Below are 14,782 nucleotides of genomic sequence, written 5' to 3' on the forward strand. Positions count from 1 at the left end.
TGAGAAGAAATTCGAGTCGGAACCCGAATCCTGAAGGAAAGGTAGATCAATTTGGAAGGAGAAGAAATTCGAGTCGGAACCCGAATCAGGAAAGGTAGATCAAATTGGAAGGAGAAGAAATTGGAGTCGGAACCCGAATCCCAAAGGCAAACTGGATCAACTAGAAGGAAAGAAGATTCGAGTCGGAACTCGAATCTCAAAGGAAAACTAAACCGGTTAGAAGGAAAGGAAATTCGAGTCGGAACTCAAATTTCGGAGGAAAACTAGATTAACTAGAAGGAAAGAAGATTCGAGTCGGAACTCGAATCTCAAAGGAAAACTAAATTAACTAGAAGGAAAGAAGATTCGAGTCGGAACTCGAATTCCGGAGGAAAACTAGGTTAACCAAAAGGAAAGAGGATTCGAGTCGGAACTCGAATCCCGCAGGAAAACTTAAACCGGTGTGGAAGGAAAGGAAATTCGAATCGGAACTCGAATTCCGAAGGAAAACTAGGTTAACCAGAAGGAAAGAAGATTCGAGTCGGAACTCGAATCCCAAAGGCAAACTTAAATTAGTGGACACTGAATTTTAAAGTGTACTAGTGCAAACACCGGATTTTGAAAATGTGCCAACATTATGTTTTGAAAAATTACCAGTACAAATACTGGGTTTTGGAAGATTACCAGTACGAGTGCTGGATTTTGGAAGACTACCAGTACGAGCACTGGATTTTGAAAGATTACCAGTACGAGCACTGGATTTTTAAAAGATACCAGTTCTAGCACTGGACTTTAAAAGGCTACCAGTACGAGCACTGGATTTTGGAAGGATACCAGCATGAGCACTGGATTTTAAAAAAAAGTACCCGCACGAACGCTGGGCTTTGAAAAAGTGTGACCAGTGAATACTGAATTTAGAAAGTTCGACCAGTAAAAACAGATTCAGGAAGTTCAACCAGTGAAAACTGGATTCAGGAAGTTCGACTAGTGAAAATTGGATTTAAGAAGTTCGACCAGCGAAAACTGGATTCAAGAAGTTCGACCAGTAAAAACCGGATTTAGGAAGTTCGACCAGTAAAAACCGGATTTAGGAAGTTCGACCAGTGAAAACCGGATTTAAGAAGTTCGACCAGTGAAAACTGGATTTAGAAAGTTCGACCAGTGAAAACTGGATTCAGGAAGTTCGACCAGTGAAAACTGGATTCAGGAAGTTCGACCAGTGAAAACTGGATTTAAGAAGTTCGACCAGCGAAAACTGGATTCAAGAAGTTCGACCAGTAAAAACCGGATTTAGGAAGTTCGACCAGTTAAAACCAGATTTAGAAAGTAGGCTTCACCCGAAGGTTGACCGGTAAAAATGGTTTTGATAAAAACTCGGCCTGCAGGACGAACTTGAAAAAGGTTGGTGTTTAGAAAGCACTTGATGATTGTAATGTGAGATTTTCAATCTTTTACCCTCACGCTGACCTAGACAAATGCCACGAGTCTCAGAATTCATCCCTTATCCTAAATGGGTATTGGATTGATGCAAATTGATATATGCAAAAATGCAAATGAATGCATGCAAATGCAAAATGATGTAAATGAGTACACATGTGTGCAAAATGAGAGATTTGCTTGTACCTGCCTGCATACAGGATGTTTTGAAGACAATTTTTAAAATAATGCCCCAGTGTAATGGGGGAGTAAGATATTGGATGAAAGGATAAATAATTGATATTTGAGGAATGTTCTCTGAAGATAACAGTGGAAAGATTGACGATGTGCTTCTTGATGAATTCGAGAGACACTCTGAAAGAGGTTACTCCTTGTAAAAAGACATTTTGTAAAGAAGGAGAAATACAAAAGATGATGCCAAACTATGAGGAAGATTGATAATTTTATTGATGAAAGAGATGAGACCATGCCATCCATACAAAATGACGAAAGCAAAATGCAAGAATGAAAGAGTGATGGCCTTGTCGCTCTTAAGGGGCTGATGAGCTGGTTGCTTTATCTTCTTCTTTGCCTTCCACAAGGATATTTTTATCGATATAGTCTTGAATAATATTCCTGAGAACGAAGCAGTACTCGGTATCATGCCCCATGGCCCGATGAAACTTGCAGAATTGATCTTTAAATCTTCCCCTAGTGATAGGAGGATCATCGACTCTTGGGAGCTTAATCATCTCTTTGGCCAACATATATTCAAGGATTTCTTCATGCGGTTGATCTAGGGGAGTAAAGTCACGTTTAAAACTCCAGTTGTCGTGCTTCGACTTTTCTTGAGGTCTCGACCCTTGCTCAAAAGATCGCTGAGGTTGCTTATCATACTGGGGAATCGACTCACCTTTTTGCTCATTTTTGTTGGGGTTTGGTCCCCCTGGGCCAGAGCTGTGATCTTTCACATTTCCCTTATAATGGTTCTTGTTGTTGCTGGTAGAGTAGGTAAAATGGGTTTTCTTGTTAGATTCTTGTTGACTGCTGCTTTTGGTGAATATGAAACCTTCATAAGATCCATTTTCCATACTTTGACTCAATCCATTCAGCTCGTTCTGTCAGTTCTATGAAGCTCTTCAATGGAGATGTAGAAATCAGTCCCCTCAGAGGGTTGCGAGAAGTTGCTCAGGATTAAAGATAGTGCGTGTCCTTCTGCTATTGGCTCATGCATCTTATTGCAAGCGGATCTCCATCTGTGAATGAAATCCCTGGCCTTCTCGTTTTCCTTCTGCCTCAGACTGCAGAGATGACTGAGAGTCGGGAGTGCTTCAACATTGAATAAAAAGCGCTCAATAAACAAATTGACCACTTTATCAAACTCTTTCAGCTCTATGGGATTAATATGCTCTGAATACCATTTTGCTGCAATACCCTCCAGACTGCGAGGGAAACAAAGAAATAAGGCTTGGTTATTCCTCCTGAACTTGGAACACTCTGCAAAGAAAAGGGCGAGGTGTGACTTTGGGTCACCCGAACCATCAAACTTAATGAATTTCTTGGGGAGGTTATCGAGATCATCATCCCCATCCAGTGCATCATAGAAGTCTTCACTTGTAAAGACTCTTTTGCCCTTGTCACGAGCTTGAAGATCCTTAACCATCTTCATCACATCTTTCAGTTGTGACTGCGTAGGGTCGTCAACAGACTGATTCTTGGATTTGTAAGCCGACCCCTGGCCCTGAGTCGACCTTTTGAATTCATATTTATTTTCACATTCCTTGTCAGCATCGTCAGCTGATTCTGACTCATCAGATATTTCCTCGTGACGACTCTGCTTTTTGCTGATCTTCATATTCTTGACGGCATGACCCTTATCTTTCTGTTTGGTCTGAATTTGCTCAGTACTGGCCTCAGCTTGCTCTGCCAGCATCTTGGTCATCATTTTTTTGAATATGACGTACATTTGGGAATCGATGCCATCATCAGCCTGTTGACCCTGACTCTGGATGGATCGAGGTGAGTCCATCTCTTCTTTTGAAGCTACTGAGTACGCGACGCCTTCAACTGATGTGGTTTTCTTTCTGGATCTTGTATGAACCATTGGGTATCACAAATTTTCTCTTGGATATTGCTGATGCTTTCTGCAGGGCAGAACTGATGGTTAGGCTTCTGAAGGAAATTTGGTTTGGAGGAAAATATTTGTTGAGAATTTTGGTAGATAATTGAAATAATGTCCCATTACTAGGGATTGAGTCGTCGCTGGGATTACGACAATTGTGTTGCTATTCTTTGCAAGATAAACAACTGAAAATATGCCTTGTTACCTTGGCGAGGTCGTCAAACCAAAGTGAAATGTAAAATAAAGGAATTTTATTGAGGGGAAAAACATGATTTTATCAATAATACACTTGACAGAGGGGAGGGGGACAGACAATTTTCCACCACTCCGGATAATCAGAAGATACACGAGGACCAGGAAAAATAGTGAGAGTAACAAAGGAATCCCAGCCATGTCTGGCAGAATGGTATGCTCTGGACCACTGATCTGATGCGAGATCGAATTCTGGCAGAACCCCGGCTGGTGGACGAATCTCTACGCGCTTCTGCCTCTGAGAGAACTGCTTGACACACCGCTCTGGATGATAGTATGCGCAAAAGAATGGGCCAAGTAGCCTGAATCGCTTGCCATATGCATAAGTATATCTGGGAGGTGATTCCTGACGATCAAAGTAGTCCCATACGACTTCTTCCTCCTGAAGGTTGTCGATCAGGAACCGGTATTGCGCAACTGGAAGAAGCTTTTCACCATTGTATCTGAAGGAATTGGCTCAGACTGGCACATGTCGGAGGAACCAAGATTGCAAGGCATAGGTGCACCCTTCGACTAGAATTGATTCTCCGAGTGCGAAACGAGTCAACCCTCGGTATAGAAAAGCGAGTGCGGCCATGGCTATTGAGAGGCGGCTGGTCTGTTGACTTCCCCATCTCCTTAGAAGCTGAACTATTCTGATATCCATGTAATTCCATCCATCGGGAAAGAAAGCTAATCCCACCATGCACAGAACCATCGCGTGCTGAATTCTCTCTCGAGTTGTCCTGGACAACGAGTTGACTTCTGCAAATGTTCCATACTGTCTGTAGATTTCGATCAGGTCCACATATTCGTTTCCATACTTCTCTATCAATGGCCCAGACTTGCGTCCTGTCATGCGAGCTAAGGCATCTTTAGGGTCCAGACCTTTGACATTAATCAAAAACTGTTTCTCCAATGGATCTCTAGGCTGACCGACTGGCTCGGGCAACCCCATAATCTCTGAGAATTCATCCATCAGTACTGTCATCTCGCCCCACAGGAACCAGAAGGTAGAAGTGCTCGGATTCCACCGCTCTGCTAGTGCATGAATCAAGTTGCCGTTGACTGTCTGCTTTCCCACTGCGGACGCCAGTTCCAATCCACACTCGTCCAGATGGTCCGGAAACATACGAGAGAAGTTCTTGAACCATGAATAATACCACCGGGGAAAGAAGGATCCGGTGCTGAGGACTCGATGTTCGGGAAGACTTTGTCGCACCTCGTAGGAGATGTGACCCTCGGGGAAGACTGAATCAAGCTGATTGGATGCCATCGGACTGGAAGACATGGAAATTGGAATAAAACTTGGGAAAATACAGGAAATTTGAGGAAAATGCAGGCAGGATAAAATGAAGCAGAAATTTGAGATCCAGAAGAAAGTGAGGATGGAAAATCACCTAGAGTTTTGAAGGAAATTAAGGGAAATTTGAAAAATCGTCCAGGGTTTGATGAAATATGAAGAAATAAATGAAAAATGAAGTATTTGAAAAATCGTCCAAGGTTTAAAACATGGACAGTACATGGACATAGATTGGGGAATTTTGAGAAAATCGTTCAGTATTTTAGAAAATTGAGGAAAATATGGAAAATAAAAGGAAATAACATATTCAATCAAATTCTGCATAAACAAGCATGCACATACAGCATTCCGTAAAAGCTGACTCTAGATGCACAAATTTTGAAATAGCTGCAGGACCTTAATCCTAACTCTAAGGTTCAGATCAACTGTATCCAATCCAATTATGCCTATATACTCAAGCCAAGGCTCGATGTACGTGGCATAAAATCAGATTCTCCAGTTCTAGGTTCAAGTTTTCCAATATCCTTGAGCATCTGCCGATATACGTTGGACTATGGCCCTTGGTACGTGGCAGGGGGGTTTTCACCCAAATAGGTGGCCCAGTTGTGAGGCTCTGTCCCGAACTATGGTTCTGGAAGAGAGCCCAGCAACGTGAAGACCGGGACAATATAGGTGGGGGTGGTTTTTGAAAAACATGAGCACATGCAATCAAACAGAAGGCTCTAAGTCCTAAAGAGATAGAATTTTGAAATATTTGAAGAAGCAAACATTGTTTTCATACAATTCCTAAATTGAGGAGTGTTGTATTAGACCTAAGTCTATGTGAGCATGAATAATTCTCCTCAATATGGTCCTACCAAACCATACCTAGTCTATATGCATTCCATGTCAGCTGGGTTCAAGTCTAGGCTCCTAGGTTCACATGATATCATAAAGCAAAGCTGACATTCCATGGAAATCGATTTTGACAATTTGAACTAAGTAGAGCATTAGATTGATCAGGCAAAGACAGGTCCCATCACGGTCGCCAAACCTGTTATCATCGCAAAATTTTTAACTTTTGCAAATCAAACTGACCTTTGAAAAAGATTTTTGAAAATAACTCGCCTCCGTTTTTAAAATGCGGGAAAATTCCGTAGAATGGGACTCGCCTGTCGGTACGAGGTTCAACCGTTCCTGCCACCTTTAACAAGGGTAATTGAACCAAGGATCAATCTTATGCTCTACTCTATTCAGCTTGTCTAAATCATATTCTAATTTCTAAATGCACAAAGAATCAGGCATGTGCTATGAATTTTCAGAAAATGCACATTTGAAAACATGATGTTTGCTTTGAATGATTGAAATATTTAGAAAATGTAAATCTTGGAAATGATATCACATGGAAAATCATGAATTGGGATTTGAAATATACTTCTGAGAGAAATAAAAATCGATTTTGAGAAATCCTTGACATTTGGTGAAAATCGACTCTGAGAGACTTGGTTTCTCTGAATTCAAACTTTGAAATTGAAATTCTAACTTAGAAAATTTGAATTTGGAACTTGAGAAATATTTGAAATATCCTTTGAAATTCAATGTCTTTGGGAAAATCGATTTTGCTATAAGACTTAGGAGATTTTGAGAAAATGAACTTCTTTGAATTGGAATTGGCAAATGCATGAAATGAATGAATATGATTTTGAGGAATTGAGAAATACTTTTTGTATTTTTGAGAAATGCAGTGCATTTTTGAAGTTAGCCTAAGAGTGTAGGCTGAATGTGGCTAATGTGAAGATCATAAATCTAAGTATCATTCGTATTCTGACTATGGCCATAAATACAAATTCCACCAAGTTTATAAACTTCATAGAAGCTAGTGCATGTGCCATTCGTGTAGACCATGGTGAATTTGTAAAAATATGCATGAATCATCATCCATCACACATTAAAATTATAAAAATACACTATATGCAATGCTGCCTAAGCTAAGCAGGAAATGTAAATTCTTATTCCAAAGTTTAATTACAAATTACATCACTATTGAAATTTAAATACATGAAAAATAAAGTCTTCAATGTACCTGCAAAACTAGAAAACTTTGTTAATGAAAATATGTTGGCTTTTCTAGATTTATCCAACAATATCAGAAAATTGTTGGATTTTGCTAGATATAAGCCTTTTCCATGATTCCCTTAAATAAAAATGATAAAGTATGAAATAAAATTGAATAAATATGAAAGAGAAGATATGAAATTTCGAAATTGGGGTCAAAATAACCAAAATACCCCTCATAACAAGACTATGGCCTTGAAATTAAGGTTTTTAGAAAGATATTTTGATAAAATGCAAGTTTTGAAATTTGAATGGAATAAACTCAAACCAAATATGCTATGACATGATTAAAAATATGAAATTAGAGTTAGGGATTTCGAAATTTAGGTCAAATGACCAAATTGCCCCTGATAGAAAGACTATGGCCTTGAAATCAGGGTTTTTAGAAATAGATTTTGGTAAAAACTTAGGTTTTATGCACTAAATGAAATCAAATGAGCACAAAATTAAACCTAAAGCATCCTAATATGATTATGAATATGATTAAACCCTAAAAATATATGCTTATGCACAAAAATCCAATAATATCACAAAAACTGTGATTTTAGCAGTGTTTTTGGATCTTTCAGGAACCTGGTTTTGCAATTTGCTTACTTCAGCCATCAAATGGATTCCAAAATCCATAAAAATTGGTACCTGTACTTGTTATAACCCTAATGTCGAATTGGAATTATAAAAAATATTTTTTGACATTAAATTAATCCGAAAATTGCATTAAACCCTAAAAATATGCTATTTTGACCTAATTCACCAACCAGTTTCAGTCCAAGACCTGAAACAGGGATCAAATCTCCATGGAAATTTATGAAATTGTACAGAGACTAACTAGAAAAAAAAACAGAGATTTCCCAATTTACAGATCGTAAAAATCATCTCCGGTTAGGGAGAAACCCTTTCGGCAATCTGAGCTAAAATATATCACTCTTAACAGGGATTAAAACAGCTATTCCAGATTGAAAATACAGGAATAAATAGCAATCCTAAACAAAAATTTCTGAAATTTTAGTGGTGAACAGTAGACAAAAAAATAATAATACTCACTTTTTACATATCTAAAATCGGATCTGTGGTTTGGGATTTATGACTAACACAAGTCTGATTAGGGTTTTGGTAAACCCTAACGAGCTTTAAATTTAAAAACAGATTCTATAAAAGGGGAAAAATACTAAACAGTAATCAAAAAATCCGAAAATTTCGCATCAGACAGATCTACTCAATGTGAATCCATAGCACTTTACAGATCTAAAATCGGATATAATATGAGAGAAATATCATAACAGCAAGTTACCTTCTTGATTTTAACCACGATTTTAAAGCTTTAAAACCCCGATTTGATGTCTGATTTTTTTGACAGGGTTCCCGAGATCCAAAACCTCTGATTTTTCTACAGTAACTCAATAACTCATGCATGCACCACATATAAAAACATCAGAAATAAAAAATGAGTGCTTTCATCCGAAATAACATTATATTTACTGTTCTAAACCTAGAACACACAGACATTTAAGAAACTTGAAAAACCATGCATTAACTAATGTAAATAAATAAAATAAACCATAAAACAATAAATAAAACTTATTTCTATGCTATAGAACGTAAAACAAACATGAATAAACCATGAAAATAAAATAAAAACAGGGAATCAATGGCTGGAATTTGATATCACTTTTAAAACATAGATTTAACCCATTAAAAAGGGCAAATCATATATTTTATTGGTTATTAATGCAAAGAATCATATTAAAATCAATTCTAATGGATTAAAATCTCTGTAAATCACCCAAAACAGAGTTGGATCACCTTCTTGGATTGTTCTTGCTGATTCTTGATGGTTCTTGAGGTTGAATCCATGGTTTAATCCATGAAGATGATGGTACCAATGGCTAAATCATGTTTAAAACAATGAAAAACATTAAATAAAAACTAAAAATTAGAGAAAATAGTTACCTTGAGGTTGCTGCAATGGAGGAAGGGCTGGAGAGGAGAGAGAAGCTCCAAGAATCCAAAGTAAAGCCAATTGGGAAAATCGACCCCCTATAGCCTTCTATTTATAAAAAAAAAAAAAAAATTTAGGTTAAAAATTAAATGTTTTAAAAAAATTGGACTCTTCTAAGGGGGGGTGATTTTGGGGTGTAAAGACTATCCTACCGCTAGCCTAAATTATCCTATTTAATACCTAATTAACCCCTAGACTCTCCTAAAAAAATCCCCAAATGTAATGCCACTTGGCATTTTCTACATTTGGTTTTTTTTTTTTTTTTAAAAAAACCTTTAAAAACACTAGTTTTAAAAACTAACTTTCAAAATGAGTTTTTTTCAAAATGGTTTTGACTCTTCTAAACCTCTAACACTAACCAAGACATCCACTAACCCTAGTCTAGCCCTGACTGACTCGAATATGGCACCACCCCGAGTGGGCCCTACTTGAGTTTTTCAAAAAAAAGATTTTAAAACTTGAAATTGAAGGAGTTTTCAAAAGCTTTTCAAAAGCAAACTTTGAAATTGAAATTTTTGAAATGATATAGGATCCTTACTGAATTAGAATTCCTCTGGATATGGTGCCAACTGAGTGGGCCCACAGCGAGTTTTAGAAATTTTGAAATAAACACTGAAAATAGCTTTAAAAAAGGGTTAAAATTGATATTGGAAATTCAAGATTTTTGAAAATAGGGTCTCAAGCGAACTGGAACTCTGAGTTAGAGTCCTGAACTCTTAGGACTCTGAGATTTTAAATTTTAAAAGCCAAATGAAAGAATTTTCAAAAGATTTTATCAAGAAATGATGAAATAAGCCAGAAAACACAGTCAGGGTTAGATTCCTAACTCGACCGAACTCTAAAATAGAATCCTTAACTAACTGGACTCTGTAAAATGACCTAAATTTCGAAAACAAACGAAAAAGATTAAAAATGGAAGTAAAACAGACTTCAAAACAGACTCCTGACCAGATCAGGTCTCTGAGACAGAGTCCTGATCGGACTGAAACTTTCAAAATTTTGAGAAATTTGATGAATAGAGGAATTCAGAAGCAACACCACCTCAATGGGTCTCATCTGTGAATTGAAATCGATTAAAATTTGAATTTGAAATGAATCCAGATTGTTTCCTTGAGAAAATATTTCGAAATATAAAGTCCTGGGGTTGGAAAATGACAGAGTGTTGAATAAAAACCCAGGTTTTGAAATCGATTTTGAAATAAAAGCTTTTAAAATTCAAATCTGGATTGAATGTTTTGAAAACAGGAGTGCTGGATCTCAAGAATGAGATGTAATGGCATGCAATGCTATGCAATGCGATGAAATGATATGCAAAATGTATGCAGTGATATGCAATTACTTATGAAATGGACAAACACTAGATGAGTGTGAAAATTTGGGGTGTTTACAACTGTGGGAAGAGAGAAGAAAAATTTAATCCTGAGTGATCCCACCACAATTTGACAGAGAATGCTGTGTAAAAAAAAAGGGGGGGTTGGTTCATAACAGATACAATGAAATGTTAATGAAACATATCTCTTATACAATGATGGAGCATATACTATATGACACCTACTTACAGACACCTTCAGCAAACATTAAGAGACATATTAACAAGATGGCTACAGCAGAATGTATGACTGTGATAAACAAGTAATGGCATGTTTTAGAGGGATGTGAACGTACAGAGGTGTATATATATCAGAGGTGGCAAAAAGAATAAATGATGATAATGAGTATGACTGATGCTCTGTGTAAAAAAAAAAAAAAAAAACCAGAACTTACAGCATACATGAAAATGACTGCTTATTATCATGAAACATCATAAAAGAATTTTCTTGAATCCTATAGACAGGAAAGCCTGACATGTGTTTTGTTAGTGCTAGTATGGAACATAGCGCCAGTCCATCACTGACCCAAAAGCGGAGGATAAGAATCTGTTTACTAGGAACATACACAATCCCTATGGCATCGGCCTCCAGGCTTATACAATCAGTCTTGACCACACGTTCTTGATGCAACTGTCATGTCCCTATCAATTTCTCCCTTTTATTATTGACCAAGGTCTGTTCATGATGCTATGCATGGACTCCCAAGACGATTTTATTCATCACGGAATCTCCGTCTTTGACAGGTGGGGCAGTTAATCTCGGAAGTTCACTTGATTCACATACTCTATCTCTTACCATTCATAGGTAAATGCTAAGGCTGACATTTTTACTGAACTGATGCCTATGGACAGTGATGCTGGTATGGTCTCGATGAGGCAATAAAAGGGTGCAACATTGTGGGTCATTATGACGATGCTGATGATGCTACAACACTGTAACAGATACCCGAGAAACGGACATGATCCAGGTAATTAGATTTAACAAGGAGATATCAGTTAGTGAACAGAGATCAAAACACGGAACCAGATCTGACGAGCATATAATTACCATGATGGCTAAAGAGATATTTAGATAATGTAGATTCTAAGCATGAAATAGGATGATCGACTATCACGATCCTGAACACAGATATAGAAAATATGGTTACCGAACATAGCTTGTTAAGGAGTGGTAATGTCGCTGATCAGATTCACCCAGACAGCTGGACAATATACAGGCGATGAGGATGTCGATGAAATTGTACCTGCGAGGAAAAGAAAATAAAGAAGAATTAGTTCCAAGTCAGGTTATATCATTATCAGTCATGGGTCGTAGCCAGACGCGACTGCAATGGACTAGTAGCAACAACCCTTTAGATGATCAGCTCGTGACTGGTTGGTCTGGGTATCATTGCTGATGAACTGTGTCAGTGTACAGGTGGAAGACAATGGGTATAACTGTTGTTGTAATTACAACATATTATGTAGTAACTGTGAGTGGAGTGCAACAGGGCATGTGAAGCAATGTGGATGTAACAAAAGGTGAAATAATTGGGATAAATCTGGGGAAGCTGCAGAAGTTGGCTGGTGACAGCAGTAGGAAGAAGCTAGTATAGTTGTGAGCATGATGGTGCCGTGTGCATCTGTGTAGCAGATTCGGGAGTTAAGTGATAAAAAAAATGAAAATGGGTGAAAATTGTGAAATGGGGAGGGTTGTTATTATAAGGAGGAGTGAATGGATGCTATTTACAGGTACGTTAGAGGCAGAGGTATCATAAAGAAATGCAGGTAAAAAAAAATGAGAATGATAACACGCACATGGTTTGCTATACTTTGACATATACATTCATGTATTTATACTAATATGCATCAAAAATTTGACAGATATCACTTTTGTTACCCCCTTTACACACTCGTAGCATACTTTCCCAATGCCCAACTATCTGTAGGGGATTTAGTCAATACATAACTCAGAAAAGAAAAAAAAAACTTACCTGATTAGCCCTCTTCTCAGATTACGTGCATGCATCTCAGCAACATGAGATCAAACTATATCTTTGAGAAGTAACACGGACGATAATAAGCATAGGGGAAACAGAACAATGGAAGCATCTTGTAATATGACTCAATAAATAAAAAAAGAATGACGGGTCAGTCTGCAGAGATCTGCTGGGACTAACAAGTGGGATCTTCAACTCTTAAAAATCATAACCAAGGGAATCGTGGAAGGGCCTATAAAAGTTATGTTGTTTAATGGATCATGATGGGAGGCATGAAAGCATTGATGCCTTCCCAATCAAACCACATCCTGATGCCATGGAACCCACGACGCTCGGAGTTCCAGTTCAAAGTGAGGTCTCATTCTTCACTGAAAATTTGGTGATCACCATAGCCAATCAGCCAATGAAAGTTAACGATAGGTTGTGGGTGTGATCCCTGCTGGATTTACTAAATACAGAGGAGGAGACGTGCAGAACATGAACATAAAAGATGAATCGACTTAGTTGAATATTGTATGAATGAGATTGAATGCTAAAATGTCATGGGATGCAACAAACAAACTCAGAGATGTCGAATGATGAATCGTATTGATGTGGCTGACAATCATGGATGATGCGATGATGCTAGATGAAAAGGATTAAAAGCATATGAGGAAAACAGAAGTAATCTACGAACAAAGGTATAGAAATAATATAAACAGAAATGCAAGATGAACTGAGCTATTCACAAGGGAGTCTTCGTGAGGTAAAAAAAAAGTAGATTAACACTAGATGCTGGCATCGAACAAGGAGTGGCCCAGTAATGGCATACCATTGAAACAAAATTACAGAAACAGAAGACTAAGATGTTGAGGATGAAAAATGAGAATGAACTAACTCAGAAATAAATAAAAAAAAAAGCATGGATGGTAACAATAAATCCGAAAAAAAAATGTTGGAATATGGGCAATTCCATTGATGTTGCATATAAGTGAAGCGATATTGTTACGAACAATCCGCTACTACTATGGATGCATTGGTGGGGCAAACCGAAAATCCAAAAAAACTTGAAAATAACCAAGAGGAAAGGGTAGAGGTTCTTGCCTGATTTTTTTTTTGGTATGCTCCAGTCGAAGGAAGAAAGATGTTTCCTATACTGTGTAGAGATGGTGAAGCTCGTGGGTTTGCAAGAACTTTGGATTTTGGAGGAGGGAGCTTCCCCTGCTGCTGGCGTTTGCGAAAACTCTGAAGGAGGGGAATGGTGCTTGGCAGTAGCGTTTTCTTCAGAACCCAAAAGAAGAAGGAGGGACTATCGCGAGGCAAGAGCCGACTGCTAGTGGTGAAGATGCCCGGCAAGGGTTGAAGTTAAAGGGGAAAAATGGACAGTTCTGAAAGCTCCAATGAAGATCAACGCGAAAGATTGTTCTCATTTTCCCTTTCTTTTCTTTTCTTTCCTCCCCCCGCTCCTTCCTCTTGCATTCGTCTTATAGAGAAGGGCGGAGGGGTCTGGAAGTGGAGGAAGTTGAAGATGGATGGCAGTGAAGGGTCCATTGGCGATCGAGGGTGGATGTTGATGGAAGATGGCAGATGGGGGTGTGCGATCAGGAATCTTCCAGAGGAAGAGTGCGCGAGAGGGAAGGAGAAGGTGGTTTGTTGGGGGATTAAAGGTGGAGAACGGACCTGGATGATCGAAGGGTGAGTGGTTGCTCGACCATGGAAGAAGGAGAAGATCGGAGGGCAGAGATGGAGGCTGTGATGGAGGTCGCACATGGGGCTGGCGGGGAAGCTTCGTGAAGGAGAGGGGCGTGCGAGTTTGTTGGAGATGGACGAAGGCGGAGGAAGTGAGATGATCGGAGGGTTCATGGAGGGGAAACGCACATGGGGATGGTCGGCCATGGAGGGTTTCAGTGAGAGGAAGAAGGAGACTGAGAGAGGGAGAGAGGCGGCTGAGGGAGGAAGGCGAGTTAGGGTTTTCAAAAAAAAAACCCTAACTCGACCCTTAAACCTTGAAAATTAGTTTTTCCAAAAAAAGGCCTCCTTTTCAAGTTTTTCTAAAAAGATGGTTAAAGGTGAGTTTTTCGGCAAAATCTTCAAAAACCACGTAGTCTTTCCTAATTTCTTTGGTTTTTTGCATGATTTTTCCATTTTTTTGGATTTTTGGAACAGAATCTAAGTTTTTTACACGAAAACAAAGATTAAACACTAATTTTTTTGTATTTTTCTGAGAAATATTTACAAAAGTATTTTTCTGAGAATTTCAGACCATTTCAGGGAAATTTCTTCAGGAGAATGGGTTTGGACCCAGGTTTTGAGA

This window comes from Nuphar pumila, chromosome 1 (assembly GCF_984573655.1).
Source record: "Nuphar pumila chromosome 1, dmNupPumi1.hap1.1, whole genome shotgun sequence".
NCBI classification, from domain to species: domain Eukaryota; kingdom Viridiplantae; phylum Streptophyta; class Magnoliopsida; order Nymphaeales; family Nymphaeaceae; genus Nuphar; species Nuphar pumila.